The following is a 13,179-nucleotide window of genomic DNA, read 5'->3' on the forward strand; positions in this document are numbered from 1 at the left end:
CACATGCTAGGCCTTCCGTGAGCATCTGGGAGTGACCCATGTTAACTCCAGCCCAAACCCTGTCCTGGTCCCCAGACCTGTGTCTTCAGGGACCCCTGATCTGTCCTCCAGGTACCCCATTGGAACCTCACACCCAACATGTGCCAGTGTGAACTCGGTCCCTCCCTTCCCAGCCTCTAGAGAAGGCAATAAGATTGGATGCTGGTCACTGGCCAGCCATGTGGGCCCTGCAGAGGGACAGTAAGCATGCCATTGCCTAGACCAGGGGGACACTGAGCCACCGGAGGCTGGACACAGGCTCCACACTGTTCCCTTGACCTGGGAGATTACGACAATGAGTCAGTCAGATGGGAATGTCACCGAAGTCTTCTGTGGTCCCAAAGGGCTTGCAGAGCTGGCCCAGGACGAGAAGGGAGCATCCAAACACACACATACTATCCTACCCCAGAGGCACACACACCTCCCATCCGCACAGACACACACCCCACACAGACACATACTGTAAATCCCACCCGCACATGTACACGCCGCAGACACAAACACGCTGACCCACAGACGCCCCCAGGACACCCGCAGCCCCTACCCCCAACTCTGGTCCCATCTCACTGGCTTCTCCAGGGTAGGAGGCCCATGGTTCCAGGCTCACAGATGAGCGGGCAGGTGGGCTCTCAGGAGCACAGGGGCACCCCCCCCCACCACCACGGTGCTCTGGGCCCGGTTAGCCTTGCTGGTGTTGGAGCGCAGGAAGTCAGGCGGTCTGGAGGTTAGGGGCTGCACTGCCTGATGAGCTGGGATCCCTTGCCTTGGTGAGAGCCGCTCCCAGGATCTGGGGGCTGTGGGATGGGGAGCACTCGGCTCCCTGGCTGAGCTGGTGGGTCTCTGAGCGGGTCCCTACCAGACCACGCTCTCCCTGCCACAGTACTGCCTTGTTGTCTGACCCCCCCATGCATATGCTTTCATGCATTTTTCGGTCATGGTTCCCCTTTGGAATCCAAGATGGGGCAGACCGCGGTCATACATTAAAGGACGGCAGAGGAAGGCGGGCCAGGCCTGCTGTTGAGTGGCCGACCCCACAGCAGGCGTACCTTGTGAGTCTAAGCTTAGGTCTGTCCTCTAGCTGCCCCACGAGAGAGCTGTAGTTACTGTCACTTTACAGGTGACAAACTGAGGCCCACGGTAGAGAGAGACTGCACAGCTAGCGGCCCACCCTGGGATCCGCCTGCCGCCCTGTCTGCACCGTGGGCTCCCTCTCCTGACGACAGCCAGTGCCAGGCTGACGGAGGCCGGGCTGAGGAGCCGGCTGCCCCAAGCCCAGCCTGTCTCCCACTCTGCCGGGAGGCTTGGCGGCCCTGCCCCCGCGCGAGCTCGCAGGGCCAGGGAAGGCGTCCAGTTCTCCGGGCCTGCATGCTGAGATTCCGGCCAGGTGTCTGCCCTCCCCTCCATGCCCCTTTTCACTTCTTTATTAAGCCTCGTATAACTCATCTTTAGCAGTCGTGGGGCCAGGGTGGGAAGGGCAGAAGCAGCAGCAGAGGCAGGCCGGTCAGGCCCCTCCTAGGGAACCCCGGGCTGGGAGCTCAGGACGATGTGGAGCTGGGCAGGCACGCATGAGCCTGGCAGGTGCTGAGTGTGTGTGGAGGGAGCATGGGGACCAGAAAGGCCCAGGGCCAGGCCTCCTCCGTCTTGTCGTGCTTCCCATGGAGGGGTGGGGTATGGGCCCTGGGCCGGTGTCCACCATCTTCCCCCGCCAGGAGGGCTGCGTGGAGGGGGGCACTCAGGTGTGAGGTGGTGACAGGCCCTCCAGGGCCAAACCATCCAAGCTCTGGCCAGCCACACAAGGGCGGGAGGGTGGGTGGCAGAAGGAACGAGGGTGAGGCAGGAGGGGCCCCAGCCCTGGCTGTCAGATCACAACTGCAGTAATTATACAAGCGGACATCTCGAAATGTTGGCTGTCACCTGGCTCTCGGCCCCCTCAGGGCTCCTCTTCCATGGTGGCATCCGTTTGTCCCCGAATGTAAACACACTTCCGTTTAGGTCTCTAGGACTCATTATTTGGGCAGAAAAGGATATAGGTGCCCCATCCTAACATCTAACTCAGAACCATTAAACCATCCTCCAGACACCCAACCACGGTGCATGGGGCTGAGGAGACCGGCTCCCCTCTTCACTCATCAGCGTCAGCTCCACCTCAGAAGTTCCCAGACACCTGGCCTCGAACACGTCCTGTCCTGTCCTCGGGGCCTTGGTCTGGCTCCCTCTCATCCATCTGGCTCTGCCCCCAGCGAGGCCTGCCATAACACCCTTCCCCTACGTCCATGGTGCTCCCTCCCCATGCTAGACACAGGCTGTCTTATTTTGTAGCACACATAATAAACTAAAAGTATTAGCCAGTTAGCTGGTTGCTTAATCCGTTATTTAGCTCCTGGTTTATGTCCATCCCCTCCCCCCCCCCACTCGCTTGTAAGGACCCAGAGGGCAGGGACCTTGTCTGTCCTACCAAGCAGCTATCTGTTTGCTCAGTGCAAGGTGGCATCAGGTCTCTGTTGAATGAGTGCATGCATGCATGCACCTACTGGACACAGGTTCCCTGAGCACACACTGAACATGCCAGGCGCAGGGCAGCCTGGGTGAATGGAATGGGGTTCCCACCTGTGAGGAGCTCCCGGTGCAGGGTCCACCCCCGCCCCCCGGTTGCTAGGCCGTCCCTGCCCCAGAAACTTGGCCCTGACAAACAGCCTTCTCCCTTGCTTCCAAGCTGCCCTTTGCGCTCCAGTCCCCTCCAAGTCTGTCTTAGTTCTGCTGGAACCTCCTGGGCTAGAGCCACCGGAGCACCCTCTGCAGACCCCTTACCTGCAGAGCCTCTTCCTAAGGCCATGACCCTGATGCTCCTGGAAGCCCCGCCCTTCTTTGGCTGGCAGAGACCTTGGGTGAAACCAACCTTGGGTGAAACCAACCTTGGGATGAATGGCAGAGAGAGAGGCAGACTCCCTGTGGCAACAGAGGTGGGGGAGCCCTGGCCCCTCAGGAGACCAGGTTCAAGGCCCCCTGAGAGGGAAGGAAGACCTTAGATGGGAACGGTCATGATTGGAGCCAACTGTGGACAGATGACCCCCACACAGGCAGGGCATTAGTATGAGGACCTCCAGCCTTCATCCCCTGGGTGGCCAGGGCTCGGGGAGGATCCTGGGCCCACCCTCCTTCTGGAGAAGACCTTGAGGACTGCTGGAGTTCAGTGTTACCAGTACCCAAATCACCAAACCACACAGCTTTGGGGAAGTTTTAGCTTAGCTTGTTAATGGAATAGGAGGCCACCTGTCTTCAATCTCTGCGGATTGCAAAGAAGTCCAAGGGGCTGCAAGCACACAGAGACAGGAACTCAATCAGCGAGGATGATGCTTCAGCTGCAAAGAGCAGAAAACTTGACCCAAAATGGCAGTGAAGAAAATTTCACTGAACGAGAACACTTAAGAACAGCATGAAGGTTGATTAACTTCCTGATTCTGTGACATCATCACGGGCGCAGATTCCTTCTGTATTTCAACATTGTTTTTCCTCAGTATGTTAACTCTGTCTTCAGATTAGCTCCTCTCGTGGCCTTAAGATGGCTGCCAATGTTGCAGGCATCACACACAGACACAACACCACTGAGAGAGACAGAAGCCACCTCTTCTTATTTGTCGATTTTAGTCAGTGGGAAACCTTTCCCAATAGCTCCTCCCACAGCTCATTTCCCCTCACATCCTATTGGCCAGAATTGTGCCACATACCTGCCTCTAAACCAATCACTGACAAGGAGCATGGAAGTAACCATGTTTGGCTAGAATAGTTAGGATTTACCCTTGAACCCCGGATGGAAGGGGCGTGAACACCAGCAAATCCATCTAACCAGTGAGGAACAGGGCTGTTGGGGAAGGGACTGACCTCTAGGGCAGAAAGTACAATGTGGGGCCTTCAAAATCACGGTGTCCCAGGGCCTACAGGCCCCAACAACACTGGGTTCAAGAAAGACTGGAAATCCAGCTCTTGTCTGGCTAGGCCCTTGGCTTACACAGCAACACACACCTGTGACGACATGGGCTACTGAATCCTGCTGAGTGGGGACCCCTGGCGGGGGCGAGGGCTACAAAAAGATGGCCCAAGGAACTTGTGGGTCTGGTGTCAGATGGACTGGACACCTCATCCTCCCGGGCTGACGATATCTGACGTAGAGCACAGGGCTCACTTCTCCTGTTCGGGCTCCATAATCATTTGTCAAAGGAGCACCCACAGGAAGGAATAAAAATTGTCTAGGGGGGTTGACTCCGGCTCAAAAGCTAGAGCCTCTGCCTCTCTAGAAGGGCTCAGCCCCCACAGCTGTGGACCTCTCCCATGCTCCCTGTGAAGACAAGAGCTTTTCTGGATAGTCAGTGAGGGGAAAATCTCCACCCTCCGGGATGGCATCCATTTCCTGCCAAGGAATCATCTAGGTGTTTTATAGGCCAGCATCTTCCCCGAGACTCCCGAGGCCTTCACCCCTGCCATGAGGCATGGCTGCATGGGAAGAGGCAGGAATGGGTCCCCCAGGGACGTATCTCCCCACATCGTTAGCCACCGTTGATGGAAAGTCAAATGACCCTTGAGTGGGAGGTGGTGTGTGGAGGAATTTATATGCTTTTAGAGCCAGTTTTCCCCATCTTGTTGTCTGCTTCTGGCTCAAGGCTGAAACAGGGCTGGTCTTTCCAATGCCTGGCTACAGTGTCATTTGATTTTTAAGAGGAGCCCAGGAAGGAAGTAGAGCAGCCCCCTCGACAGGCAATGAATGTTGCAACCTTCCAAGATTTCAGGGCCAACTCCGCCGGAGGAATTGAGGAAAGCCAGAAGCCAAAACTTGTTTTAATTGTCAAATTTGTTTTTCATCTATGAGCTCATGTGGTTTGCTTCACAGCCCTGTAAGAGAGTTGACCCAGGGATTTCTCAGCCCATTGGACAGATGAGAAAACTGAGTGACTTGCCCAAGGTCCCTCTTTGGGTGAGTGGTAGAACAGATCAGAAGCCTCCAAGCCCTGGGCTGTTCGACTGCACCCGTCACGATGCTTCCGTGGGTGAGCAGGCCCTGCACTGGGAGGGGCCCGAGGTTGTCCCCTCAGATCCCCAAATGAATGCCCCAAATGAATGAGACTCTGTCCCAAGACACCAGCCTGTCCTGTCTCTCGGCTGAAGCTGGCTGATGCGCTGTTGGTTGTGAGGCAACACTCAGACTTTTGCTGCTGACGCCATGGTTGAAATGTGAGATTGGGGCTGGGCTTCTAGCAGTCTGTGCAGAGGAGTAGCTGAAGTGGCAGAGGTGCCCCAACCTGCTCTTGTCAAGAGGGAGGCAAGACAAGGTCTGGTTGGCGACATCAACAGAAGGGCCTGGAGTCTCTCTCTCTGGGGCACCCAGCACCCACAAGACACCCAGCCCACCCACGTGGCACATGTTGGGTAGCTGAGGCCCCTGAAGGACATGTGCTTCTCTTGGCCAGGTAAGGCAAGTGCCGGTTCCAGGCATCCTTGCTCCTGATTCTAACAGCTCCCCCAGGCCTTACCGGAGCCTGAGCCACCAGAACACTCCCCGGCTCGGTGTCCGCCATCAGCCCACCTGCCTGGACCAGTGAGAAGGGCCAGCCCTTGGCTCCTCTCTTGTTCAGGAGCCCCTGCCTCCCCCACTGGGTCCACGGGGATGGGAAGCGACATTAAAGCTGGCCTGAGCTTTACTCCCTTTACTTCCCTTGCCCTTGACTCTGGGCAAAAGCTCCCCATTCCAAAAGGACAAATCTGCTTCTAGTTCCATCTTGGAATTAGAGATTGAGTCTTCAATTGGCTGTGGTAGCGCCAGCCGCTGGGAGTCTCCCTGTCCCAACTCCTTCCTTCCTCAAGGCATCAGGCAACCCCCAAGGTGCTCAGCAAATAGGGCGTGTGGCTTGCAAGCATGGAGACCTCCTGACGAGGTGCCAGGAAGAGTTATGTAGGATCCAGCAGGTCAGAGCATCATAGCACATGCTTTATCCTTTACTGGGAAGGACTGGTGTGCAGTGAGTTAGCCTGCCTCTCTCCCTCTCTCCCTGTCCCTCCCTCTCCCTCCTTGTTTCAGCAAATGTTCACTCAGCTGTGCTTGGGCTGGGCTGGCAGGGGAGACACCCTCAAGGGCCCCAGTCTCTCTCAGTGACAATTCCCCACCGTTAAGGCCCAGCCGAAGCCCATCCCCACCCCATCCTGAGCCTCCTCTGATGACCAGCACCCTCTCTTCCAGACCACAGTGGGCCAGCTCAGGATTTTAACTCCCACCCATAGGCAGACGGGATGTCTCTCCTCATCTTCAGTCTGCCCCCCCCCCGGCCCCGCCCCAACCGCCCATGCTGGTGTCCACTGGAAGTCTCCTGGCCTGGGCTACAAAACCATGATCATGGTCGCCTCCCCAACCACTTTCTCCACCTGTGTCTCCATCTGGGAGTCATCCATGACCCCCACCCCCCACCCCCAATCACCACATCCTGTCCCTTCCCTGTCCCCACTGCAGCCCTCACCTCTGGTGGGGGGCGGGAAGTGTTACTCCAGCAGCCTCCTTGCTGGCCTCCTGCCTCAGCCTTTCCCTCTTCCCACTCTGCTTTTCCCCAGGAGGAAAGATCATTCTAGATGCAAACCTTGCCACGTTGAAGCAGTCTGCATTGTCTCCAAGACAAAGTCCAGACCCTAGCAGACAGGAGGCTCCTCTTCTGGGGGGAAGAAGCTGTCCTGTCTCCCCAGCTTCCTTGTTCATGGTTGCTCACTCCCTCTGCCCTTGTACTTCACCTTCACAGTATCGACTTGCTCATACTTGTAATCTCCCACGCGGTGCTCTTTCCACCTCCCGCCTCGGCTCTGCTGTTCCCTCTGGCTCCTCTCCCTGCTCCCCTCTGCTCTTTAATCCAGCCAAGGCCACTCCTCCTGCAGGAAGCATTCCCAGACTACCCTCCCCCATTCTTTCTGCCCATCCTGGGTTCGGAGACCCTGCTGTGTGCTCACCTCTCCCCTTGCACCCATCGTACCTTCTTCTCCATGTCTATTCCCAGGCCTGTCCACAGGAGCCATTAGATTATTCGTCGTATTGCCAAGTGTCTGGCTGAGTGCCTTGCTCTGTGTGCAGATTTGTCCAAAGCAGCCAGCCCTGAAACAGAGCCAACAGAAACCCTGGGGAGGTAATGAGGAGGCCCACTCAGGAAGTGGGGTGCAGCAACAAGCCCCGACACAGGTGCTTGGAGACCCAATTCTGCCTCTGGCTCACCATGAGACCTCAGGCAAGTCACAAAACGTCTCTGAACCTCCATTTCTCTGCCATATGAGGAGAAGGATGAGCAAGATGTTCTGCCCCCTGTCCGCATCTCCAGGTGAGGTTGTGATGACATGAAATGGTGGGGATGCGTGGAGTCATGGGCCTGTTAACATTCCCAAGCATTCCGAACAAGATGTAGCCACAGGACACAGAGCAGGGTGTATTTGTCACTGGAAAACAAAGCAGGTGGGAATGAGGTTAGCAACTGCAACCCTGCATCTTCCCCCACGTGACAGGTGTAAGGTCCCTCAGTGTCACCAGGGCACAGTGCTCTTAGCTCAAGCAAAGAACACCACCTCCACCACATAAGCACCCCTCCCCGCAAAACCTATCGCTCATCTCTGGTCTTCTCTCCCCCCTCCCTTGTCCTTCACTCTTGTATCCCAAGAGAACCCCTATGCCTCCTCCCCATTTTGAACCCAATCTCTCCCTTCTCGTGGAAACCGTCCCTGCTCCCTGTTCAAGCTAAGCTTGAGCTCTGCCTCCTGCTCCACGGGGTCCCTGCGCTGAAGAGCTACCACCCGCCCCAAGGTCAAAGTATTAGGCAGCTATGGAGAGCAACTTCAGTCCGTGCCCACAGCTCAGGAAACTGCCCGGGCCCCCCAACTCACATGCGTGTGCGCGTGCGCACACACACACACACACACACACACACAGGATTTTGGAGACTCGCCTTTTCTTCTAAACACAATCTCTCTAGTTTGGAGCCTCCATCTGCTGCAACCTGAGTCAGCCGGCACCCCCACTGTGTTCCGCAAACCCCATCCAGACCCCCAGGAACTGAGAGCAAGTCAGGGGTCCCAGGAGTTGGCTTTTAGTCTCTAGCACTCTCTTCTCCAACTGGGGCCCCCCCCGCCATCGAAGCTTCCCATCCTGTGTCCCACCGCCTGAGATGGCCTCCCAGCTGAAAACTGATCCCACAGTAGTGTGCTCATCACTGCCCAGATCATGAATACTTGTGATGCTACTAGACGTGGAGCGAAAAATGCCTCAGCCCAACGTAAGGAGCAAAATGGGCAATGTGGCTGCTGGCTGAGACACTGGGGTGGAGGGAGAGCCCAGGCTGGTCCTCCTGTCAACTCCCACCTTCCACCTCTGCCCAGAGACAGTCCCTGGCCTGGGCACCAGGACCAAGGACCACAACCCTGCCCCCCGGTCCCCCCAGCTCTGGCCAACCCTGGCCCGGGGTCCAGGCACGCAAACTAGGCCTCCTGAACGTTGTGTGCTGCAAGGGCCCTGGCTGGGGGAGAAAGAGGTTGCCAAGGCTGGAGCCCAAGGGAACCCCACGAGCTTAGAATTTAGAACTTGAACTTTTCAAAGTCTGAGTCCATTTAGACTCCAAAAAACACAACTTCCGTTCCTTCAACATAAATGGGGAGTAGTGGGTGGGGAGAGAGCATAAAACATCTCATAAAAAGGCTTCCAGTCCTGCTGGACATCAAAGGGCTCTTAGGAGCCGCCTGCAGATGAGTTCAGGGTAAAGGAATCATCAGCATATGGATTAAATTCCCCATTCATTATGCATCCGTCTGAGCTCAGGAGAAAACCTCACACAGCAGGGCCCCAGTTCAGCGAGCTGGAAAATGCTCTGAGTCACGGAGGGACCCCAAAGGCAATCAGCCGCTCTCCACCATCCCGAATCTTCTTTCCACTGTGGAAAAACCTGCGCTGGAGGAAACCAGCAGTGCTCATTCAGACCATTGGCCCCAAATCCCCTGGGTCAGCTGCTCGCTCAGCTCCCTCCCCGGCGCCCTCCCACTGCACCCCCTCAGAGCCCCACAGCAGCAAGGAACGCGGGGTTGCCCTGAGGGGACTGGGAGGGCAGGGAGTGTCCCCCCACCCCCTTCCAGCAAGACTCGGCTTCATCTTCCCCAGGCAGGGCTCCCCACTATGGAAGGACCCCGTGAGCCCCCTCACTGAGTCCCAGGACCCCACTGTAGGACAGGACAGAGCACGATCCTGCTCTGTCAATCACCCTGTCTGAGCTCCTCAGAGGAGAGAGGTACAAAGAAGCACAAAAGCAGGGTAGCCACGCCCAGGTCCCATGTCAGGAACAAAAGACTCATTCCCCAGTCTCTGGGGTGGCTCTGTAGTCAGCTCTCCCAGTTCCGCCCCTCCTGTGGGGAGAAAGCCCCTCACCCCAGGGCGCACCCCTTTCCTCAGGGCCACCTGTCAACCACTGATGGATGACGCAGGGTACAAAGGCTGGGCCGCATCATCAGAGCTCCCTTCAGGGTGGGTGGAGGCCTTTGTGGAGACAACCTGGCAGCCCGACCCCCTCCCTCTGCCCACTCTGTGTCTTCTTTTCCCTTCCATAGGTGTGGATCCCCAGAGCACCCCTAAGAAGCTCCCCACAGGCAAATCTCCATCTGGGTCTGCTTTCCGGGGACCCCCACCAGCAACATAGGCCAAACAGCAAACTACCAAAGAACCACTTTGTTAAAAACTGGCCTCTTGTCCAATGTCTCCATGCAGAGCTCCAGGAGAGCCGAGTGGTGAACAAAGTTTGGCCCTCGGGAGGGGGAGGCTTCCGACCTCCGCCTTGACATGAATCCAGATCTTGCTAGCCACTCACGCCCAAATCCAGGCATTCAGTCGGCACGCAGAGGAAATAAAACAATCCAGGATAAGCCAGGGCCCCCTTCCTGGGTCAGGAGAGACAGAAGACCGCGTGAGGAAGCGCACGGGATCCGGCCCCGGGGGATTTTGCCGTCTGGCCGGAAGAGTAACTGCTCTGCCCCTGAAGCAGGGCATGGAAGCAAGCAGGGAGGCCATGCCAAGTGGATGGCCGCGTCCTCCCTCAGCGTCTGATTTGAAGCTGAGCCCAGGAGTCACCGACGTGAAGTTCTGGTCACGGCTTCAGAGATGATTATCAAGGGGACAGTCCGTTTAGTCTCAGGGCCTCAGTTTTTCCATGGTAAGATGGCACCAGTCACGCCATCTTGCTTCCCTCAGGGAGCTGGCAGGTGGATGCATTGGGAGAATGTAGCGGCAAAGCTTAGTGAGCCCTGAGGAGATGCACAAAGCAGAAGCCGACTCTCACATTGAACTGTTTCCCCGTGAGCTGGTCTGGCTTTCCCTCCAGCCAGCAGAGCCAGCCTGGACGCAGGTACGCGCCAAAGCTGGCCGGACCCGTGAAGTCAGGATTGCAAGACTCAGGGAGCAGCCTTCCATTTTCTCCCAGAGGCCCAAAGGCACCCAGAGAGGAGGGTCAGCGTGACACGGAGTCCAGCCCAGCTGTTAGGAGATTTTGCGTGGCATTCCTCTCGATAATCATTTCATTCCTTTTGTCCTCACACCCACATCTTGCAAGTTGGTTTTCTGTGCCAGTTGTGGTTGGGCTGAGACTAGAGAAGCAAAAGGAAAAGGGAGCTACATTGTTGCTGTACACTGGGGCTCTGTGTACCTTACCTCACCGCTGCCTCCCAGCCCCCAGGGCCACCCACTCCTCAATATCCCAGACTGCGCCTTGCACCAAAGCCTCTAGCTGAGGCCGGGGGTTCAAATCCAGCCTGCAGTCCACCCACCAAGCCCTGTGCCCAGACAGCTATGTTTTTCTCATTCATACAAAGATGCTCCATAGGTCGCCCAGTGCCCAGATATTTCACCCCTCTGAGGGATGGTGCCACGTTACAGAGGGAGAAACTGAGGCTCAGAGAGGTTAAGTCCCTTGTTCAAGGTCACACCGCAGTTAGGTGATAGACCTAGGACACGACTTCAGGTGTATCTGACCCAACCCCTTACAGAGAGTGGGTGGCACAGACAGGCTGTTATTAGACCACACTGGGTCTTCATAAAGTAGTTTGGAGAGAGGTTTTCTCCACACGCTGGTTTATGCCTGACCCAGCCTTATAATTTGGGCATGCAGATAATCCCTTCCATGATGTGTCAGTTAGAGTTCTTTGGATTTCGAGTAACAGAAAACAAACCAGCAAAAGGAAAAAAAAAAAAATCATCCAAAGGGTATTGAGAGGCCTGGTGGAATCTGAGGAAAGAACGGAAAATTCCAACAGGGAGACCAGAAGGACAGCATTGCCCGGCACAGCTCCGAAGACCCCAGAAGTGGGAGTTCATGGCCAGAACTCTGTCATTAACTTGATTTGGTTTCCAGGCCCTCAGTTAAATTTCCCAATTCTTGAAACAGAGAGAACATGATAGGGCAGCTTTCTTCAGTCATTTCTTGGAGGCAGGATCTGCACGACAGTCTGACTGCTGGCGGCCCGTGGATCATGGCAGGTCGGAAGTGGTACATACCACCTTCACACCAGCAAGATGGGCCCCCATGCTTCAGAGGGCCCCGCGCATTATAAACACACACACACACACACACACACACACTTACACGGAATCCAGAGCTCAGTGCTGGCAGATCATCGCCCATCACCCTAAACCTCCATCCCCACGGCTGACACCACTCAGACCCCCCAGGGAAATACCTCTCTGCAACCTGTCCCATGTCCTCCAAACGAATGGTATCTGAATGTGTGAAGGTTTGTCCCTGTGCATGTCAGAGACAGATACTGCTTCCAAATGTGAGGAAGGTTTGAGCCCTAGAAACTCTTACCTAACAGAAAATAAAATCATTTAACGCAACATGAATGCAACGTATTTTAATAACAAAATAGTGTTCCCTAATATTGTTGAGCATCCGTTTTCTTTCTTCTTTTCCTGTTTCTTTTTTTTTTTAAGTTTTTATTTTAATTCCAGTTACTTAACATACAGTGCAATATTAGTTTCAGGCGTATGCTACGCTTCCTGTTTCAAATCATGATTCCAAAGGTATGTGATAATTAGCAGAGTTGGTATTTTGCATGAGTGAGAAATATTTTGCCATATTAAACAATTCATTTTGCTCCTCAGTTTGTCTATATTAGAAATTATATGATGAAGTATAACACCAATTCTTTATATTGACAGCTAGATAATCATAGAATGCTAGAATTATGGGTAATTTTCATTTTACAAAAACACTGAATGCAATTTACTTGAATTTTCCAAAAACTAAGTGAAATTAAAAATTTCATCTTTACTTAAATAATTTTTATTTACGATTTTAGTTGTCGTTGATTATCATTGTATTTTGTCCCTCGATTATAATAGATAATTTCGAGTATTTTAAAGGAAAAAAGCCTTTTCTGAAAACATATAAATTAAAATTTTTATTCTTATGTTTAGCATAATTTAGACTTTTTGATGAAAATATATTCAAATCTTATGTACTTTAAATACACTTTATTTTTAATCATTTAGGTCAAGGCTGGCAAACTTTTTCTTAAAGGGCCAGATAGCAAATATTTAGGCTTGCAAGCCATAGGGTCTGTCACAACTTGACAATGCTGTTGCAACATGAAAATAGCTATAAATAAATTATAAGTAAACATATGTGGCTGTGTTCCAACAAAACTGTATTTACAAAAATTACTTGTTTGTATGCTGTTTCATGTGTAAGAAATTTTTTGGAATGATGAGTAACAAAACATGTTCTTTGATCAGCTATGAGCAAAGATAGATTGTCAAATCTGACTATACTGTCCAGTGAATATTAATAATCAAAGAAGATCAATTCTGATGAAGTCATTGGCAAATTGCAGAAGTTAAGGATCAAAATTAGAAATTAATCCTCAGGGTGCCTGGGTGGCTCAGTTGGTTAAGCGTCTGCTTTTGGCTCAGGTCATGATCCCAGGATCATAGGATCAAGCCCCGAGTTGGGCTCCCTGTTCAGTGAAGAGTCTGCTTCTCCCTCTCCCCCTGCTTATGCTCTTTCTCTCTCTCTCAAATAAATACATAAAATCTTAATTAAAAAAAAAGAAATTAATCAATCGTCTTCATCACTGTGACAGAATATATTCTGTATT

This window comes from Phoca vitulina, unplaced genomic scaffold, assembly GCF_004348235.1.
Source record: "Phoca vitulina isolate PV1807 unplaced genomic scaffold, GSC_HSeal_1.0 scaffold1, whole genome shotgun sequence".
Classification (NCBI taxonomy): domain Eukaryota; kingdom Metazoa; phylum Chordata; class Mammalia; order Carnivora; family Phocidae; genus Phoca; species Phoca vitulina.